The following is a 22,019-nucleotide window of genomic DNA, read 5'->3' as shown; positions in this document are numbered from 1 at the left end:
CGTGAGAAAAATACAATTAAAAGTGACTTTTTGTTGAGGCTGATCGTTGGAAACTCACCCATAAATGAGATATGAAAAGTCTCATTTACGTTTTTGTTCCCTTTCTATTTTTTTTTAATATAATGACACGTGGCATGACACGTCAAGCGAAGGGACAAACAGGATAGCAATGATGGTAGAAGGACTCATTATGATTTGCATCATTGGATGTTCACCCACTTCTATATAAATTTTTTGAAAAATATTAAATGTATTTAAAAAAATTCATAAAAAAATTAATTATACACATGTCAACCTTTTTTTTTTTTTTTTTTTTTTGTTATAACTAACTGCATCTTCATTCAATATATAAACATCCAATACAAAATACAAGAGTAAAGACTCCTATCCACATGTTAACTATTAATATGCTAAATATTATTAAATTTAAAATTTAAATTTAATAAAAATTAATAAAATGAATCTTATAAATAAAATTATAAGTAGCAGCTGCTACTAGCACCGAGAAATAGGATCGATAAAACAGATTGATTGAGCTAGCTTTCACCTGGAACGTGACCATTTAATAAAAAAAAAGATAACGAAATTGATATGAACCTGATACCTATTCTTTAGTCCCTCTCCCCATTGTTTTTATGGAAAATGTTTATGTGCTCCTGAGTTTATTCTTTCAATTTGATCACTTATATATATATATTTTTTTTATTTAGTTATTAACGAAGTAACTATTAATGTATTGATATTTTTTCAAACAAATATTTAAAAATATTTAAAAGAAAAAAAATACAATTTGTACAGGGTATAGTATCTCATGCTTGTTTTATACATTGGAGAACACTACCTTTCGTTTTGAAAGTTTTAAAACATAGATATGTGTTTGTTTCTATAGAAAATGTAACACACCTGATAATAGGTGTTTGGCTAACTAGAAAATATACGAGAAAATTACTAGAAAATTACTCACTTCAAGGGGAGCACTCCATTAAAGAAAAGAAGAAAATGATAAGAGAATGAAAAATAACATTTTCATTAACTTTTATGCATACCCAACCCTAGAGCCCTTGGTTCTTATATAAAGAAGATGACCCCTTCATGGGCACAGGCTGACACAACTAAAGGCATATAAGAAAATAAAACTAAGGCTCAATGCTCAATAGCTAATTGTAGTCCAGATAACAGATAGCATCAAAGTAAATGAAGTTGTAAATTAATTTAAATTGGCTCAAGGCCCATGGACCATGTATTCGATTCATGGGCTTGTGACAAACCATCCCCCATAGAAGCACCTTGTCCACAAAGTGCGTTATTCTTGCCCACAATTTTGCCACCACCAGGGTCAAAAATGTGAATTTTATTTTTACTAGCAGCCACTCAAAGTTTCATAATAACAATACCATCAAAAAGTTTCGCTTCCTTGATATACTGTAAGCGAGTGATAATTCCAAAGGCAGAGAAGCAATACCAACTCCACCAAATATAGCAAAAAATACAGATCCTACAATGGTAGCAAGAGCGACAACAGATTCTGGAAATGTAGTGCGCATAGTCCATGTTTTCTGTGAAGAAGCATTTGTAGAATATGTAGAGCACTGGTGTGTACCTACAATACAATGTTGACTACGAGAAGAGTTCCACGTACTAGGGAAGGAAGTAGAGGTTGAATGAAGGTGCATAACAGTGAAGTCCACCTTTCCACTCAGTCTGTATAAAATGCCAAGCACTAGACCGCAAACTATTGCCGTCGTCTAGCAAACAGCAGCTGAATGTCTCTGCATTTTTCTCTTGAACTCCACACCAGATTTTCCCATTATGTATTTTATCAACCTTAGAGCCTTCAATGCCCCGTACAAGCCCAATCTTATGCCATTACCATTCATTCCCACATGAACTCGTAGCACGAGAATATCCCTATCTATATTTCTAAATTTGTCCCATTCTCCAACATTAGTCAAGCAAAATGCTGACAACGGTACCTCATCACAAGAAGTAAGGCCTTTTCCATTATACACAGGAAGTGATTCTCCTATAATCATAGATTCATCAACAACACTTCTACCGGAAAGAACTCTTCATCTATGTGCATCCTCACATGATTTCTTTCTCTTCCTCTATCAAAGGGCCAATGAGGTGGCATTATACCAATAAGCAAATCAAGTAAACATATTGTGCTCAAGGAGGGGCTGAATTTATTTCTCAAAGAAATCCTTTGCATAACAGTCCAAATAATTCCAGACCACTCAAGAACAGCTCCATGTAACAATTTATCGCGCAACTGTGGAGTAAATTTCTTATCTACTAAAACTTGTGAAACCATGACCATGAGATTTTTCCTAAGCTTATTTCTCACCTTCCCTATATTTGCATCTCCATTTTTTACCTAACCATTTTGTGCCGCCACATGGAAATACGGCCTCAAGTCAGAGATATGCTCCCTCCCTATATCAAAGGGCTCAAAATCACCTCTCAGCAGCAATATATCAAGTACATGAGGAGCGAAAGACTTCTTATCTCTCACTTCCCATGCAACTTGTTTCTTTGCTCGCCTTTTTCTTTGGTTGTAGTCGATTGCAATATGCCGAACAAATTTAAGCTAATCACCATCCTTGATGCCATAATTTGTGATAGAGTCAGTTTTTGTGACTAGCTTTTGACTATTATAACACAAGCTGAAATGTCCCCAGAGATGCGACCATGAAATTTTTCATGTTCCCTTCTGTGGCATGTGACCGAAGACTGCCTCCTCCACAGCCTACTTGAGTTCAACAAGAGTGGTTGTCTTTTCGACTTCAATATCTCTCAGATAAATATCTTTTTTTAGCTTCCTGTTGTGTGGTGCGACCATCTCCTTTTTCAGCTGGGTCAATATATCCTCCATGGTGTACTCTCCATTTGCAAGAAGTCCAGACTTCTTTGGTTTCACCACCCTTTTTTTCCGCAACGTTCTTCTGCAGATAGTGGAAATGAGAGAGACAGAGACTAGACGGTGGAGGAGAATGAAGACCGGGATATCGACAAGGAGGATCCTACTTTCCCCGCGGGCGAGGACCGAAAGACCAGGAGGTAGTGATCGGATTGTGCCTACGAAATCTGGGACCTAAAAGCTACTAGTTCTGGGATCGACCAAGCGATTCCTATTGACATAAATCAAGTGGGAGAGTTTCCTTGGAAGAAATGGATAATGATCGTAGAGGAAATACGGATCTAGCTGGTTGTGGAGGCGATAATTTCCACCTAATCGAGTTTGAAAATCGGCTCCTCTAGGGTTAAAATCCCAAATCTGAGAATCTGAGCTTGAAACTTGGGGTTGAAGCAATAGCAGTGGAGCTCGGTTCCATCTCTGAGAAATCTCCAAATAAGAACTCATTTTTGCCTCTAGTCCTTCTCTTGCTCTATCCACTTCTCTTTGGGCTCTATCCCTATGTTTGGAAATGCCGGTGTTGAGACTGTTCTTGGAATTTCACAGTTACCTTTGATAGTTTCCCCCTTAGGAATCTCAATCTGGATCTGAGATGAAGAGAAAAAATAATTTCTAAGATGAAGGGAAGAACACGAGATTCTTAGGGAAGGATCAGAGAATGGTAGAAATGGTTCCGGATTTTTGGGAACATAAGAAAGAATAAGTTGAACAGGTTTGATTTCATCTTTTTCTTCCACAACAACTGCATCTTCCTCTTGTATGTCACAGATTTGATCTTCGAATTGGTTGAAACTTTACTGAAAGTTGCTAGCAAACTCGTCAAGGGACTGTTGAAATACTTGGTGCATTTTGTTGTGACTCTCCCGAAAATCCTTCAAATGTTGTTGAACAACATCGAAGAGTTGAAGATTGTCTTCCATTAACTCTTTGATATTTAGTAAGGATGAGATGATGTTTTCCATTCTCATAGATTGATAAAGCCAATGTCAAGGAAAGACTATCTCTAGATACCACTTGTAACACACCTGATAATAGGTGTTTGGCTAACTAGAAAATATACTAGAAAATTACTCACTTCGAGCAGAGCACCTCCATTAAAGAAAATAAGAAAATGATAAGAGAATGAGAAATAATATTTTCATTAACTTTTCTGCATATCCAACCCTAGAGCCGAAGATGAACCCTTCATGGGCCTAGGCTAACACAACTAAAGGCATATAAGAAAGTAAACTAAGGCCCAATAGCTAATTGTAGTCCAAATAATAGATAGCGTCAAAGTAAATGAAGTTGTAAATGAATTTAAATTGACCCAAGGCCCATGGACCATGTATTCGATTCGTGGGCTTGTGATAGAAAACAATCAAAGACACGTAGAGATGAATCTGCCGCTCAATTTTTGCAGGAAATGGAAGTGGTGCCCTGAGATTACTTCAATTTTATGGTTTCAAATGGGAGGGAGGGGAGGGAAGGAGGGAGGCTGGCATTAGGTTTTTTAAATGAAAGAGTTCCCGAAGGTCAAGTGGGAGGAGAGCCAGAGGTTCGATTTTTGGAAAACAAAAACCAAGAAGCAAATCGATTCTCCGTCGTGCTTGCTCTTACACAGTGAAAGACCGTCGAAGTGTTCAATTCAGCTGGAAATTGTCCCAGTTCAAACCTTAGTCAACTCCAAGAGATCAGTCCAAACGAACGAGAAAAAATAATTTTGAATTATAAAGTAACAAAGAACGTGAAGTAGTTAATATAACTTTTCGTCAGTTTTAGTAACAAACAACGGTAAGAATAGAAATGAAAAAAAAAAAAGTGAGAAAGATCAAAAACAGGCTAGGTGGGTGAGATTGACCATGGAGGTGGACTTCCACACACGCAAACAATATGGATTAAAAGCCCAATCGTGGGGTTTTCTTTCCCCCCTTTTGTTTGTTTGTAAACTACAACTAGGTTTGTGCAAAACTTTCGTCGCCTCTGACTCTAACCAACGCCCACTCCAACTCCGACTCCAGAGTCGAGATTTAGAGTCAGAGTCAAAGTCAAAGTAACTCTGAAGTTCTATGTTAGAGTCGGAGCCCATATGGACTACGAACTCCGACAAATTTCTTTTTAAATCATATGTAAAACGGTGTTGATAATATCTGATATTTTGAAACTAACTAACTTAAACAACTTTGTTCCAGTTCAAGTGAAACAACATTGTTTTGTTCAAATCGGGGCCCAAAACTCAGGACCCATCTTCTCCCCCTCACTCTTTCTCGAATCGTTTCTTTCCTCACTGTTTCACTCTGCCTGTCAGCCATGCTGCTTCTTGTTCCCATTGTCGTGACACTGTCACAAACCTAGTACCACCGCAGACTACTTCTCGTCGTCGCGACACTGTAAGTTGGCCTCTTGAATTGATTTGTTTTTTTTGTTTGATTTATATTGATTTCGATTGTTAGAATTTTAAAATTTTGGCGATTTTTTTATTATTGTTGTCGTTGACTTCATTGAGTTGATTTAATTATATATTAATTTCATTTCGTTGTTTGAGAGTTGCCGAATTTTGGTGCCCAATTGTGGAATTTAGATTTTTGGGTTTGAAGATTTTTAGAGTTTCTCCAAATTGGGGGTTTTGAATTGGGGGATTTCATTCTATATTGAAATCATTTTGTTGTTTGAGGGCTACATAATTTTGTTGCCCTATTGTGGAATTTCTTTTCGTAGCATGTCTTTATTGGTTTTTTTTTTTAATTTTTTTTAGCTCAATTGAAATAAATATGAATGATGTACCTACTCAGGATGATCGTCCACAAAGGGATGTCACAATTCCTACACCGACAAGTACTTTCATCCCTAGACCCACATCTGGAGCAGGTACTTCCTGTACAAGTAGTCAAGTACCTATAGATATAGAAGATGAATGTATTCTTAATGAGGATGAGGAGTTGGATTGTAACGACCCGATCCAATGATTTTAAGGTTGGAATATTGATAATTTTTATTGGGCTTAAATTATATTTAATGGGTCCTATTGGATAAATTCACGAACAATAAATTATTGATGTTGATTAGGAGTTTTAATTAGACTCAATAATTATATTAAATTCCATTTATTATTATTGAACGAGTTAGACTCCTTTTAAAATTTAAAGTTTGGCTATTATAAATTTACTTCAATTTAAAATCATCACTGGTTGAAGTCTCATATACAGTCTCAATCCTACATTAAATGAACTATTATATCGGGTTTTTAAATTCAAACTCTTTTCATGAATGATCTTGATCGAGTCCAACTCGAACTTGTCGACACCCTCTCCCAAATCTCTCTATAAATATCTCTCTTCCATGTGTTATTTGGAAAAAACCATAAACCTTCGTAAGTGTAGCGGTTAAACCCAAGATACCCAGTCTAGCACTGTCTGTGTTCCATGTTCACCACACCAATAGCCAACTACCTCGTTCGTCTCACAACATCCTTCACATTTTCTTTCTCATTCTAGTTCACGTGATCGATTTTATACCGAAAATATTGGATTAATGCTGCGATATAAGTAGTTTGATCATAAATTAAGATTTGCATACGTTAGATAATTATATATATTATTATTAACGTCAGTTCTTTGGAAGCCAGTGTTTACATACCACACATGTCATGATATTTGCAAGCATGTCATTTATCATGTTTCATCCTGCATATTATAGTTATATATGTATTATGCATCTCATGCATTTTACATTGAATAAGACATGTAAGTTTTCATAAGATCAAGATAAGCGTAGAATAGTTATCCAAATAGTTATTTAGATGCATGGTACCAATGCGATTTATGGGTGGACGTGCAAGCCACGAACCTAAGCGTGGTACACCATAGTATGTTAGAATACTATTAACGACTCCTCTTGTAACCATGAGACATAGGGCTGGTGCACAACTTTATATACAGGGTTAAGTGTGTGAGCCAATATGATAAGCCAAGATAAGTCATGCATGATGTCATAGCATACGTATGAACAGTCTTGATTTTAAGTTCTCAGCATGAAATATTTTATGAAAAACTTTATGTTAAGTATGTTTACATTATGATCAGTTCTTACTGAGTCATCGACTCATTTTAGTTGTTTTATGTTCTTAAACTACCCCAGGTCAAAATATTTATGAAGGTAGAGCTGCAGGACGAGATTTGATCCAGGAAAATGTGACACTGGCCTAGATCTTGTACAGAGATTTTAAGTTATATTTTTATGACACAAATTTTGAGAAATTTTAAAAATACTTTCGCGCACTCTCATTTACGATTTCATTATTTTAATTCAAAACAACTCTATTTATTATATGGAATCTTTGTACCTGGCACTTCCTTTAAAATAAAAGAAAATATTTTTAAGTCAAGTTTAGTAGTAGCACTCCAGCTTTCTCGAGAATTTCTAAAAGTGATTTTATTCTTAAACTTGGGGAGCATGGTGTTACATGGATATTGATGTTGGTCAACCACCACGACCTAATAAAAAAAGGTCGTGGACATAGAAACATTTCACCCAAATCCTTAGTGATCATGAGAACCTGCAAGTAATGTGACACTAGTGTAGGTAAATTTATGGTTGTTAGTTGAAGAAGTAAGACACTTCTATATTAATAGCATATCTTATAGGTTGCCAGCGGTATAAGATATACAGGGAGTTAGTGGCCAATAATTAGACGAAGTTAAGTTACAAAACTTTTACAACCATTGATGGTACGTAGAATAAGAAACTTCTACAACATCTACAGTGAGAAGATGCTGAGAGATTTGCTTGCAAAAATAATCATTATGGATGAGATGCATTTTCTCACCATTGAGGGAAAAGGCTTCAGTAGATTTGTGCAGTGTCTTAAGCCCCAATTTCCCATGCCTTCACAATATACAGTAATGCGAGAGCATTTGAAGATGCATGCTAAGGAGAAGGCCTAGATGAAAGATATGTTTATTACCATTGGCCAGAGAGTGTCATTTATAACTAATACATAGACACCCATACAGAATCTTAGCTATATGTGTATCACAGTCCATTTTATTGACAGTGAGTAGATATTGCATAAGCGGATTATTGGGTTCAAACAATTTGAAGATCACAAGATTTTATCTATTGGAAAGGAGATGAATGACTGTATAAAGGATTTAGGGATTAGAAAAGTACTTTGTATTACAGTTAACAATGTCAGTGCCAATAACACCGCAATAGAATGTTGCTCTTCATTTGCTCGATGAATTGCTACTTAGGGCTATTTTTGGGTGCTATGGGATAAATATTGAAATGGGACGAGATTCCTAGAATCTTATAGTGCCTATTTTTTCCCTCAAGGTTTTTATAATAACTAGGAGTGTAAATTTGAACCAGAAAATCGGACCGGACCGGTTTTGAACCGGTCCGGTCCGGGACCGGTTCTTGCAACCGTAAAACCGACCGGTTCTAGTCCGGTTCTGGTTCCATGATTTCCAAGACCGGACCAGACCGGTTGGAAAAAAATAAAAAAATAAAAATTTTAGATATAGATAAGTTTTATACAAATTATTAAACAAAATATATTTAATATATAATATATAATTATATATGAAATAATTTCATATTATAATTTATAAATTATAACATAAAATGTAAATCTTAAATATGAAAATTTAATTATCATATACTTTAAGCATAAAATATATATTTAAATTATTAATAACATTTTATTTATAGCTATACTAATATATAACTAATTATACTGATATATTATATATAGCTAAATAATCACATATAAAATAATGATATAGTAATTAGTTAATACTAATTACTAATACTAAATTACTATACTAATACTATCACTATAATACTATCAATAATATAGTTATAATAAATTAAACTCACTATAACAATTAACAAATACTAATATAACAATTAACAAACTCACTATAGCTATAGTTATACTTATAGTCTAATATAGACTATAGTTATACTTGTATTATATAGCTATACTAATATATAGCTATAGTAATAGTATAATATTAATACTATTATATAGTCTAACTAATACTAATAATCTAATATAGACTATAGTTATACTTATACTAATATAGTTATACTTATACTAATATAGTTATTCTAAATCACTATAACTAATATTGATATATTAATATAACTATACTAGTAGGCTAATATTAATACTATTAGACTAGTCTAATATATTATATATAATATAGCTATACTAATATATAAGTCTATAACTATTTAACCAATACTAATAGTTAAATATAGACTATAGTCATACTTATACTAATATAGTTATACTAAATCACTATAACTAATACTAATATATTAATATAACTATACTAATAGGCTAATATTAATACTATTAGACTATAGTATATTAAATGTATCACAAATATATATATATATATATTATATAGTCTAATATATACTACAATATATTAAATGTATTACAAATATATATAAATTTTAATTATCATTTAAAAAAAAACACACTGAAAAATGAAAATAATCAAATATTTTATAAATATGCCAAACGGCGCTGTTTTCCCCACAACTAAACCCTAAAATCGTCTTTCTCATAAGTGGATAGCCTCTACCTCTCACTTCTCAAACTCTCAGTCTCAGACTCAATATTTGGTCTTGCGCCTCTCACTCTCTCGTTCGCTTGCTCTCTCGTCTCTGACTCTGCCTCGGGCCCTCGGCGTCTCTCGTCTCTCACTCAGTCTCGTCTCTCAATCTTAGACTCTCAATATTTGGTCTCGCGGCTCGCCTCTCACTCTCTCGTCCGCTCACTCTCTCGTCTCTGACTCTGCCTCGGCGTCTCTCGTCTCTCAACTCTCCTGTCTTTGACTCTGTCTCGGCGTCTCCTGTCTCTCTCTCTTGTATCTCACTCTCTCTTCTCTCAACTCTCTCGGCCCCTGTCTGTCTATCGAGTCTGCCCCGAACGGTAAGTTTTTTTTTTTTTTTTAAATTACATACTACTATACTAGGATTTTTGTGATATTAGGGTTTTTGTGATTGAGTTTTGTGATATTGAGATTTTTGTGATTGGATTTTCAGTTTTGTGATATTAGGGTTTTTGAATCCAAAATTTAGGATTTTTTGTGATTGTATTTATTATTGTGTTTGTGATATTTGGGTTTTGTGACTGGGTTTGTGAAATTAATTTGAAATTATGATAGATGACATTTGTGATATTAGGGTTTTTTGAATCCGAATTTTACTTTGATTGGGTTTGTGAAATTGTGTTTTGTGATTGGATAACTAAAATTACATTAATAGGGTTTTTGTGATTGGGTTTTCAGTTTTGTGATATTAGGGTTTTTGAATCTGAAATTTATGATTTTTTGTGATTGTGTTTATTATTTAGTTTGTGATATTAGGGTTTTGTGATTGGGTTTGTGAAATTACTTTGAAATTATGATAGATGATATTTGTGATATTAGGGCTTTTTGAATCCAAATTTTACTTTGATTGGATTTTGTGATTGGGTAACTGAAATTAAATTAATAGGGTTTTGTAATTTTTCTACTTGAATAATATATGTGTAGTGTGTCCTGTTTAATGTTTATCAATTGGGATTGAGGATTTAAGTGTTTGGACTTGTAATTTGCTGGACTTTTGGATTTTTAATTTAGACTTTTGAACTTATTTTATTCCATAAGCTCATAGGCTTGTTGATGTCCATTATTGAGTTTCTTGTGATTGCTTTAAAAGATGTGTAATTAATAAGCTTGTAGTAGTTATATTTATAAGCTTGTAGTAGTTATATTTATGAGCTTTTTCCAGTTTTTGTACTAGTTATATTTATAACCTTGTAGTAGATTTTTTTTAGTAAAACAGTTTTTTGGAAAGCAGATTTTAATTAATCAGATTTTTTATAGTAAAACAGATTTTTTTATTTAAGTAGTTTCTAGTAAAGCAGGTTTTTTTAATAAAAGTTAAAACATATTTTTTTAATAAAAGTATAAAACAGATTTTTTAAATCAGTTTTTTTTTTTTTTTTTTTTTTTTTTTTTTTTTTTTTTTTTTATAAACAAACTTTTAATGACAAACTGTCAAACTTACATTTTAAAAAAATCGAAAAACCGGACTGGATCGGACCGGAAACGGGTAAAACTGGAAGTACCGATTTAAGAGGGTAACCGGTGCGTAATCGGTTTTGAAAAATACAAAACCGGTACATACCGGTTCGGTCCTAGATTTTGTTTAAACTGGACCGGACCAGACCGGTTACACCCCTTATTAATAACAACTCATTGGCCCTTTGATAGAGGTAGGGGAAAAGAACTTGAGGAAAATCATTAATTTGGTGAACAAAACTTGATTTTGATTTTGGTTTTTCATGAAGATGCCGAGGAGACCATTTATCTCCTAAATCCAATGACTAAATTTGGTAAACTGGGTGAACCATGCCAAAAAAAATTATAGAACATGCCCAGAGGTAGTTGTTGGGCAGTACTTGAAGATTTGGAAAGAAGTAGGAATGGATCAACTATAAGTGATAGCACTTGCAAGAGAGTATACAACATTTTATAAGAGCCTTTCTAATGTTTGGGAAGGGTTGAAGCATAACCGCACAATGGATAGGGTAATAAAGTCATTGTGGGCTTTGGTTTGGGGTAATGAAGATTTAGAGGTTTGGGCTCAGATGGCTAATATTTTTTACTTAGTTTTACTGTATTTCTCTATATGGTCTAGGGTCATGTTAATTAAGCCCATATGCTTATATCTCCACTTATGTTTATTTGTTGTTAATTTGGACTTAAAAGGCCGCTGGCCTCTACTTTGCTCCCCATAGGGTCTCCATGGGAGTATATGTACTGAGACGACGGATAGGGTAAGACATTCTGGAATGATATAGAACTTTCTTTGTCTCTTTCTATCATTTTTTCTCTCATTTTCCTGGAGGAACTCCCATCGAAGAAGCATATCTGTGTTATTTTTATCAAGTACCTAAGGTGTGTTACAGGGAAATACCTGCCATAGTCGTAGCAAACCAGGGCCAATAGCGGTGGTGCGGTGGAATTGAGCATAGGGTCTGTTTCATTACGATAGTAAGGTATTTCAATTTGATTTTTTTCCAAAACGGTGGCTAATTTGGTAAACATAGAATTCAATGCACGAACATATTTTTTTAAATATAAATCAATTTAAAAAAGAGAAATAATATTTACAGTGTTAGGATGCGAAAGCCTCACGCACTCTATTTAAAAAAAATGAATAAATTTAGAATACAAATAAAAAATTATTTTTTTAATAATAGACTCTATTTTTTTCAAAAGAAGTGCGCGGGGTTGCATACCCTATAACTGTATCTAAAATTACTCTTTAAAAAAAAAAAACGAATTGACCTTGAATGTCCAGAATTTTTTACATAATTTTGTATAAAAAAATATAAATTATTTACATATCATATTTTAAAAAGAATGTATTTTATAAAATAATAATTTTATAAAAATATTTCATCAATTATTTTATAAACAATATCATTTATTTTAAATATAATATATAAATTATTGCAAAACATTAGGCGTTTATTATTATTATTTTTTTTTTTTTGGGTTATCAAGAACATCAAAACTCTTTGTTTTTTTCGCGTGTAACGAGAGTAATGCATGAATAATTACAATAATATTTTGCTCCATTTTCATTTATATTTTCAACTAATTTACAAAACTTTAGCTCACCTAATTGGAACGCATATAAACGCTAATGAATATGGTTGTACACAGGGCAGGCGCAATAGATTTTGAGGCCGGGCATTTTTCTTATATCAAATTAATTAGGTTATATTTAAATATATTTTTATTTAAAAATTATTTTTCTTGCTTTTTGAGATGCAAAATTGCTAATTAAATTTTTATATTTAAGTTCTTCTAATATCTTCTTCTCAATTGATAATATGGCTAGTCCATTTAAGATTTTATACTTTTTCCAATTTCTCTAGTAATAATTGTAGCAGTACATACTTGAGTACTATCATCAGATCTCTTTTTTTAAGTTTATTGTGTCGTTTCATTATCTTCATATCCCTTTTGTTGTATTTCTTGATTTATTTTATTATCTTATGGTCCTATTTTGTGTGTTTCTTGATTATCTACAAATATTTCACCTAAATTTTCTATTATATTTTGTTTATTGGTAGTAACAATTTTATTTAAAGATCTTTTTTGGGATTAAATCAATTTTTCTATTCTTCTCTTTTTTTTTTAAGTTTCTCATATCCAGATGCATATTTTCTATTAAATAGATTTTCTAGTAGAAAATAACAATATCCATTATATAAAATCTTACTATGCTTATGAATATTTTAAAATAAAATAAATATTAACACAAAACAATAGAACCTGATTTAGAAAATGAGATTCACTTTTATATAACAAATGGCCTTCACTTTTATATAAAATTGTTAATCTACATAATAAAATAAAATATCTTAATGTTAATATCTAAAATCAATAAATAAATTATAGACTAGAAAAATTGAAAGAGAAATAAACAAAATTTGAAAAATAGTCAATAGGTGCCCATGGCCCATGGGCATGTGAATTGTGAAAGCTATGAGCCTATGGTCGATTAAGTCTTAAAGATTAAGACAAAAATAACCAAGGGACAAAGATATTCTAAACAAGTCATTCATGGAATCACGTAGCTCTTTTATTGCCCCAAACCTTTAGTGCTTCATTGTATATATATAAAACAAAAATCTTCACTTTATATAGAAAGTAGAAACTACAGCTCAGAGCCTCAGATTAATCAGCGTTTAGCTTTACTTACCTTCGTCACCAAAATACAGTAGAGTTGCAGTAGCTGCTCAACTTATGTCGTCTGGTGATGCATGCAATTGGAGACAATGAAGAGGTTGCTAGTGCAAATACAAGCAAGATGGATGCACAAGAGAGTGATTAGAGAATGGAGAGTGGAGTAAAAAAGTGATGAAATAAGATTTGTCGATTTTAGGTATAAAGTGAGAGTTTTTTATATGCTCCGTTGGATTTTTTTAAACTTTGTAGAGATAGATTGGAATCATTAAATTTACAGTCATTATTGTGACTTTTGACTTTCCTAATGAAAGTTGTAGAGTCTATGTAATTAAATAAAAATTTACATATATATATATATTTATAATTGTTAGTGTTTGTTTTTTAAGGTGGAGTTGAGAATTGATTTTTTAAATTTTCAATGTTAACGTCTCTTAGTTTAGATAATTTATTTTTTTTAAAATGATTTTTTTTACTTAATTATTTTTTTAATATTTTCTAAGTCTTCTTCCACTGTAGAGCCTTAGGCAACCGCCTGACTCATCCTGTGGGAGAGCCGGCTCAGACCTTGTACAAGTGCCAATCTGCTACTTGAATTTCAACCTCCCTTTGGTTGGTCCGTGTTGTAGTTCTGAATGTGATTCAACAGAGAAAGTGAAAAGGGATGGTTTTTTAATTAGGGAAAGAATAAAATTTAAAAAATCAGTAAAACAATACAAGTAATTAAGTTGAGGTGACTTGATGCGAGTAAAGTACTTCATAAATTATATAGGTAATAATTATTCTATCATATATTAATGAAAAATTATAATTACAGTAACGAGTGTATAAGTACTTTATAATCACTTTAAAAAAAATAAATAAATATGAGATTTATATAAAAAAATTAATTTTTTAATAATAGACTTCACTCTTTTTTAAAATGACTACACAATACTTACACACTCTACGACTGTATGTAGCATTACTCTTATTTTTAATTTTTTATTTCAGATAATGCTAGAGTATAGTTATTAAATTCAAACTCTTAACTCTATACTCTATCTCTATTTAATTAAACATCCTGCATATTTAAAATTGTTCATTCGATCCGACCCGACCTTAAAAGGCCTCATTTCTAACATGACCCGAAGCTGGTCAGTTTCGATTTGAAAGTTCCGAATAGTAATCGATTAACTGATTTTTGACCGTATTTATTTGTGAAAAAATTAGTTTTTTCCGTCCCCATTTTTTTTCAATGACATAAAACTCTGCATGGCTTCCATCTTGTTGCTTAAGTATTAATTTCTGAAAATTTGTATTTCCAATCTCTATGACCCTAGAGTTTAGCATCTTAGTGCTTGCATTCTTAGCACACATCAATTTTATATTAACGAGCCTATAATCTGCGCAATGTGCAGACTATTATTTATACTAGATTTTATAGATCTATATTTAGATATACACTATACATAATCACTACCACAACTATTCAAAATAAGAAGTAATAACAATTGATCAATATATAAATACATTAAAATGGATATAAAAATGTATGTCAGATATATATAAAAAATAAAACATGCATATAAAAGAGTCTACTTTACCAATATATATTTCACAGTCAATATACAATATTGAAAATGTAATATATATATATATATATATATAATTATTTAATTTAATTTACATATATAAAAATTCTATTTGAAAATATTACATCAATCTACACACTTTTTTTCTAGATTTTTCTCCTCCTAGATGGAGCCTTTTTTTTTTATAAGAAATATCACAAACTTCTCATTTAAAAAAGCAAACATTACGACTGTTTATCAACCCAAATAGGCCGTTTAATAGAAATAGGAATATCATCACACCAAACATTGACATCCTGGACATTCAAAGCTAGCCTAGCTAACTTGTGAGCCACCACATTGGCATTTTGAAATACATGCTAGATAGAACACTTAGACACTCTTTGTATTAATTGTTTAACATCCTGAAGTATATCCCCCATCAAAGATGAAGAACCAGTTGGAGCTTGGATATCTTGAACCACCAATAGTGAGTCACATTCAATGTAATTCATGAATACTCATAGGAAGACAAAATTGTATACCTCTCAGGACTGCAAGCAATTCTACTTCATATGAATGTCACAACCAATTCTTTCTTTGAAATTGCCATAAGAACCTCTCTCTTCCTATCTCTTAGTACTAAACCCACACATATTACACCTCCTTCATGAAAAATTGCTTCATCTACATTGAATTTGAGAACATCATTTGCAGGAGGTGATCACTTTCTAATTCTATTTTTCCTAGTTCTTGCATCTGATTTGATAATCTTGCACATCTGTTTCATTGAGACAGCTTGAGAAACCACCCATTCAGCTTGTAGCAATTTGTCCTAAAAAAATTTCTGGTTTCTCCTATACCAGTAGTTCCAAGACAATAACAGCATAAGTTCCACCTTTTCTTCACTGACCAGATTCCTTGCCATGCATAAGAGTTGTTTAAGCCCATTTTTTATTCCATGTAAGTTTTATTAGGGAAATATCTAGCCTTGAATACTTTGTGTAACAAACTATCCTCACTTTGCATTAGCCTCCAACCCAATGAATCCTCTTGGATGGAGCCTTAGATTTATGATTATCTTCTTTTGTATTTGAGTAGATATCTATAACGACCCGGCCCAATAATTCAAAGGTGGAGATAATAATAATTTTTATTAAACCTAAATTATATTTAATGAGTCATATTGGATAAGCCCACGAGCGATACATTATTGAGGTTGATTAGGAGTTTTAATTAGGTTCAATAATTAGGTTAAATCTCATTTATTATTTATTGAATGATGCAAACTCCTTTTAGAATTTAAAGATCAGCCATTAGAAATTTATTTCAATTTAAAATCATCACTGCTTGAAACCTCCTATGCAGTCTCAGTCACTTTCAATCATATATTAAATGAACCACTAGATCATATTTTTAAATTCAAACTCTTTTCTTGAATGATCATGATCGAGTCTAACTCGAACTCTTTGGCATCTTATTTCAATAGGGATACAACTCTACAAGTCATTTTTACGTTAAAACTCTTTAAACCGAGTCCAACTCAAACCGGTCATCACCCTCTCCCAAATCTCTCTATAAATATCTTTATTCCGCATGTTATTTGTAAAAAAAAAAAAAACCATAAACCTCCTAGTCCAGCACCGTGATCGATTTTGTATCGAAAATTTTAGAAAACAACGCTACAAGGTAAGTAGTTTGATCATAAATTATAATTAGCATATGATAGCTAGTTATATATATTATTATTAAAGCCAGTTCTTTCAAAGCCAGTGTTTACGTACCACGCATGTCATGATATTTGCAAGCACGTCATTCATCATGTTTTATTCTGCATATTATAGTTATGTATGTGTTATGCATCTCAAGTTGCATAAGATATATAAATTCTCATAAGATCAAGTGTAAGATAAACTCATAACAGTTAATCAGATGGTCATTCAGATGCTTGGTACCAATGCAGTTTCAGGGTAGGCGTGCAAGCCACAGACTCAAGCGTAGTCCACCGTAGTACGCCAGAGTACTGCACAGTCAGCTTCCTTTGCTGCAGCAAGGGAAGTTAGTGTACAACCTTGCACACATGGTTAAGTGTGTTGTCTAGTCAAATCAGTCAGATCAGTCAGTTAATTCAGATAAATCAATCATGCATAATATAAGTATCAGTATGATCAGTCATGATTTTAAGTTCTCAGCATGAAATGTTTTATGAAAAATCTTATGTTAAGTATGTTTAAGTTATGATGGGTTTCTTACTAAGTTATCGACTCATTTTAATTTATTTTTATATTTTTAAACCACCTAAGGTGAGGATAATTATGACGATAGAGCTGCAGGATGAGACTTAGTCTATGGAGGCATGACATTGACCTAGATCATGTACAAAGATTTTAAGTTATGATTTTTGTGGCACGGACTTTGATAAATTTTAATAAGTGCTTCCGCGCACTCTCTTTTATGATCTCAGTATTTTAATAAAAAATTATTTTATTTATAGAATTTTTGTACATGGCGCTTCCTTTGGAATAAAAGAAAATATGTTTATGTTAAGGTTCAGTAGTAGCACTTCGGTTCCCCAAAAATTTCTAAAAGTGACTTTTTTTGTAACCATGGGGAGCGAGGTGTTACAGTTGGTATTAGAGCCTAGGTCGAATTTTCCGTAGACTTTTTTTAAAAAAAGCTTTTTTACAATAAAAAAGGAATTTTGAAAGTTGAATGTGAAAAAAGAATCTAGGCCAAGGTCTCCTCAAGGCATGTCCTGCTCTGTAGGAAATATTTTTAACTTTTACTATTTTATTGTTTTAATGAAAATCATGAATGAAAATCTTTTAGATACATGCATGTCAAAATGCACCTACTACGTGAAAGGGTTTTAGCGCATAAGGTGAGGAAGTTTCTAAATATGAGGTTAGGAACCTTTGGTTTTAAAATTGATGAAGCATCTTGTTAATGAGAAAATAGTCTTATATTTTGTGGAGTTTGATTCGAGGAAATTAGCAATGAATTTAGTGAACTTTGGAGTTATGATGAGTGTATGAAAGTACACTCTAAATACTCTATTATTTGACTAGAATGTTAAAATGTGAACATAAATAATAGGAATTAACTGTATTCTTGAATTTAGTTTTTATTTATTTTGAGATATTAATAAGCACATTTTTTTATATTTAATTTCAGAGTCCATAAAAGATAAGGCCAAAGCCCAGTTAGATGAGAGTTAAAGACCATTAAAAGAAAGATGCAAGCCCATTATGTTTATTCTCTCCCGGTGAGCACCTCTAACAACTTTAGGTATTAGGACTCATATTTTATTAATTTGAAGAATGAGCTGGAACTACTACTCAAATGATGCACTTTTCGAATTCAAAAGGGAGTTGAATAAGCGCCAAAATGTGAGGGTCCAAGATTTGCTTACAGATCTGATCTCCAATGGAAATTTAAAAGGAAAAGAATCACTTGGCAGTTGGTTAATTTGACTAAGTCAAGATGAGGATAGTTTTCGGCACAGAGAAGATAAGATTTGGCTGATCTGCGAAATTTGAGAGATTTGGCTATTTTGCAAAATTTAAGGAATTTGGCTGATCTGCGAAATTTAAGGGATTTGGCTGATCTATGAAATTCAAAGGAATTTTTGAATTGGGATAATTCCCAATTGTTTCAATGAGCAGGACTTTCGAATGCGTGGAAGACTTTTCAAAGATAGAGATATTTAGGAGGGGGTTAGTGACAATACGGTACAATTCGGGAAGACTTTAAAAAAGACTTTTTTAGGTGTTCCCATGGATAACCAAAGCTTGAGTAAAGGCGATGGCATAAATTGATTGGAGAAAATATTTTGACTATATTTCAATTCAGAGATTAAGCTTTATTGTTTAAGATTTTAGAATTGAATTCTCTATTTGATTTGAATACAATAAATTTAAGACAATTATATTAATTGTTGGATTTTGCTTAGCTATATGATTGTGACTTAAACAGTTTTTTCATGTTATTGATGTGATTTTTTGTTACACTATTGTTCGTGAATATATTGTCATCTTTAGATCTGATATTAATTACGTGTTTTAGGTATATTTCAAAATACTTTTCAGGTTCCTATCATCTTGCCATTGTTCTTTTCCTTTAAGTTTGCTTTCTTGTAGTGTTTCTTTCAACTCATTGTAGATAGAAATCCTAAACTATATTATAACATCGCGTAATAGTTGAGGCATAATCAAATTTTGGCGTTGTTACCGGGGAGTATGTTGCAAGAATCGATAGAAGGCATAATTTATTTCAGCAACTTGTAAAGACAGTAACTTCATTCCCTCTTTTAGCTTACTGCATTATTTTTTTCTTTTTCTTTTCGTTGTATTTTTTTAGTTTTTAGTTTTTTTTTTTTTTACTTTGCATGCACAAATATAGAGACGCATTGGGTAGGTTTGCCTTTAGGCTTGTGCTAGAGTTAGAATCAATTTTTTTAATCATTTATTTGACAATACATCTAGTCCCAAAAAATGAGTGAACACGAAGATCAACTCACTAGAACTCTTTAGAATTATCTCCACCCTACACGCACAGCCACACTATCATGCATCATATTTCCAGTCAACATTTGCCAACTTGATTTTAAACCGGGAATGATACAGTTACTTCTCACATTTCATGGTTTAGAGAATGAAAATACTTATGTACACATCAGGGAGTTTGAGGAAATAGTTGTGACTTTCCATAGTTATAATGCTACAGATGATATTGTGAGACTTAAGTTATTTTCTTTCTCTTTGAGGGATAAAGCAAAGAATTGGTTGTACTCACTGAGATCACGATCAATAGGATCATGGAATGAGATGACACAAGCTTTCTTTAACAAATACTTTCCCCAACATAAGATCAGTGCTTTGAAGAGGCAAATCTTCACCTTTGCACAAAATGATAGTGATATTTTGTATCAGGCTTAGGAGAGGTTTAACGAGCTGTTGAATATGTGTCCTCACCATGAGTATGAGAACTGGCGCTTAGTTAGTTATTTTTACGAGGGACTTACACCTAAAGAGCACCAATTCATAGAGATGATGTGTAATGGTGAATTTTTGCAGAAAAATCCAGATGAGACCATAGAATATCTTAATGAGCTTATTGAAAAAACTCACACTTGGACTGGACCTAGTGTTACTGAGAGTACAAATAGGTCATGTCCTGCTAGAAATCCTAATGGTGGTGGAATTTACCATCTTAGGGAAGAGGATAACCTAAAAGCTAAGGTGGAGATGCTTACTAGGGAGTTATAGGTGTTAAAAATTGATGATTTAAAGCCAACATAGATGGCTACTCGTGTAGAGTCATTTGGACCGTGTTTTGTGTGTGGTGGGGTAGATTACCTAACTCAAGAGTGTCCCACATTTCTTGAAATGATGGAAATGTACGAGGAACAATATAATGCCTTAAGTATGTACAAGAAACCTTTTACATCTTTCTTCGATACCTACAATCCGGAGTGGTGTAATCACCCCAATTTTTGCTTGAAATCTGAAAACCAAAAACCTGCACAACCACTTAGAGCTTACCATATGACTCCATTAGCCCACACCTTCTAGGCCTTTAGAGGACACCTTACATGCATTTATTGAGGCTCAAGGTAAAACAAACCAGAAATTTGAGTCAATAATCACCCAAGTGGTAGAAGAGAATAAAGAGATGAGGAACCATGTTTCTAAGTTGATTTGTGCTTTGACCATAAGTGAGTGTGGGAAGTTTCCATCCCAAGTTCAACCCAATTCTAGTGGGTAACATATGGCACAAACCTCGAACCCTAAAAATAGAAACACTCAAGGAAGTTCGAGTCCTGTGGAATTAGACAACTCAAAGGATAGTGAGGCAATGATAATTCCAACTAGGGTGCCCTTTCCCAAGCTCTTAAGTCTATCTTGAAAGCTACTGACCATAGTGCTAAAATTTTAGAAAACCTTAGGCAAGTAAATATTAACCTTCCCCTATTGCATGTCATAACTCAGGTTTCTGCATATGCTAAGGTTCTAAAAGATTTATGCATGGTAAAAAAAGCACCACATTCGAAAAATACCATTCTTGACTGAGCAAATAAGTGTTATAATTGAACAAAGAATCCCACTAAAATACAAAGATCCAAGTTGCCCTACCATTTAATGCATCATAGGTAGTCATGAGTTTGCAGAAGCCTTGCTTGACTTAGGAGCTAGTGTAAATCTCATGCCATATTCGATTTACTTGGTGCTTGGTTTAGGTGAAATTAAACCTACTTATATTGTGCTTCAATTGACTGATCGTTCAGTTAAGAAACCAATATGGATAGTTGATGATGTTTTGGTCCAAATTGACAAGTTTTACCACTGTTGATTTCTTAATTTTAGACACTCAGTCGATTGTTGATTCTGATTCTAAGATTCCTCTTATATTAGGTAAACATTTCATTACTACGAGCAATGTACTTATAAATTGAAGGAATGGATTGATGAAGCTCTCTTTTGGGAACATAATATTTCAAGTCAACATTTTTCATATTAGTAAGCAACCAAAGGAAGAAATTGAGTGCCAACAAACCTACTTGATATATGCGCTTATTCAAGAGAAAGAAGTCTTGACAACTAACTCGAATCCCTTTGAATACTTTCTTATTAATTCTGAATTTTCACTTACCATTGATTCTAATATGTTTGCTGAAATTTGTGCTATTTTTGATAAATTGCAGGACTATGGAGGATCACCGTGGCAGCCAAAGTATGAAGAATTGCCAACTAGGAGCGAAAAACAGCAACCATCAAGTGTGGAAACACCTAAACTTGAGCTTAA

The sequence above is a fragment of the Juglans microcarpa x Juglans regia genome, chromosome 4D, assembly GCF_004785595.1.
Source record: "Juglans microcarpa x Juglans regia isolate MS1-56 chromosome 4D, Jm3101_v1.0, whole genome shotgun sequence".
NCBI classification, from domain to species: Eukaryota; Viridiplantae; Streptophyta; class Magnoliopsida; order Fagales; family Juglandaceae; genus Juglans; species Juglans microcarpa x Juglans regia.
Note: the sequence above shows the minus strand (reverse complement) of the source record.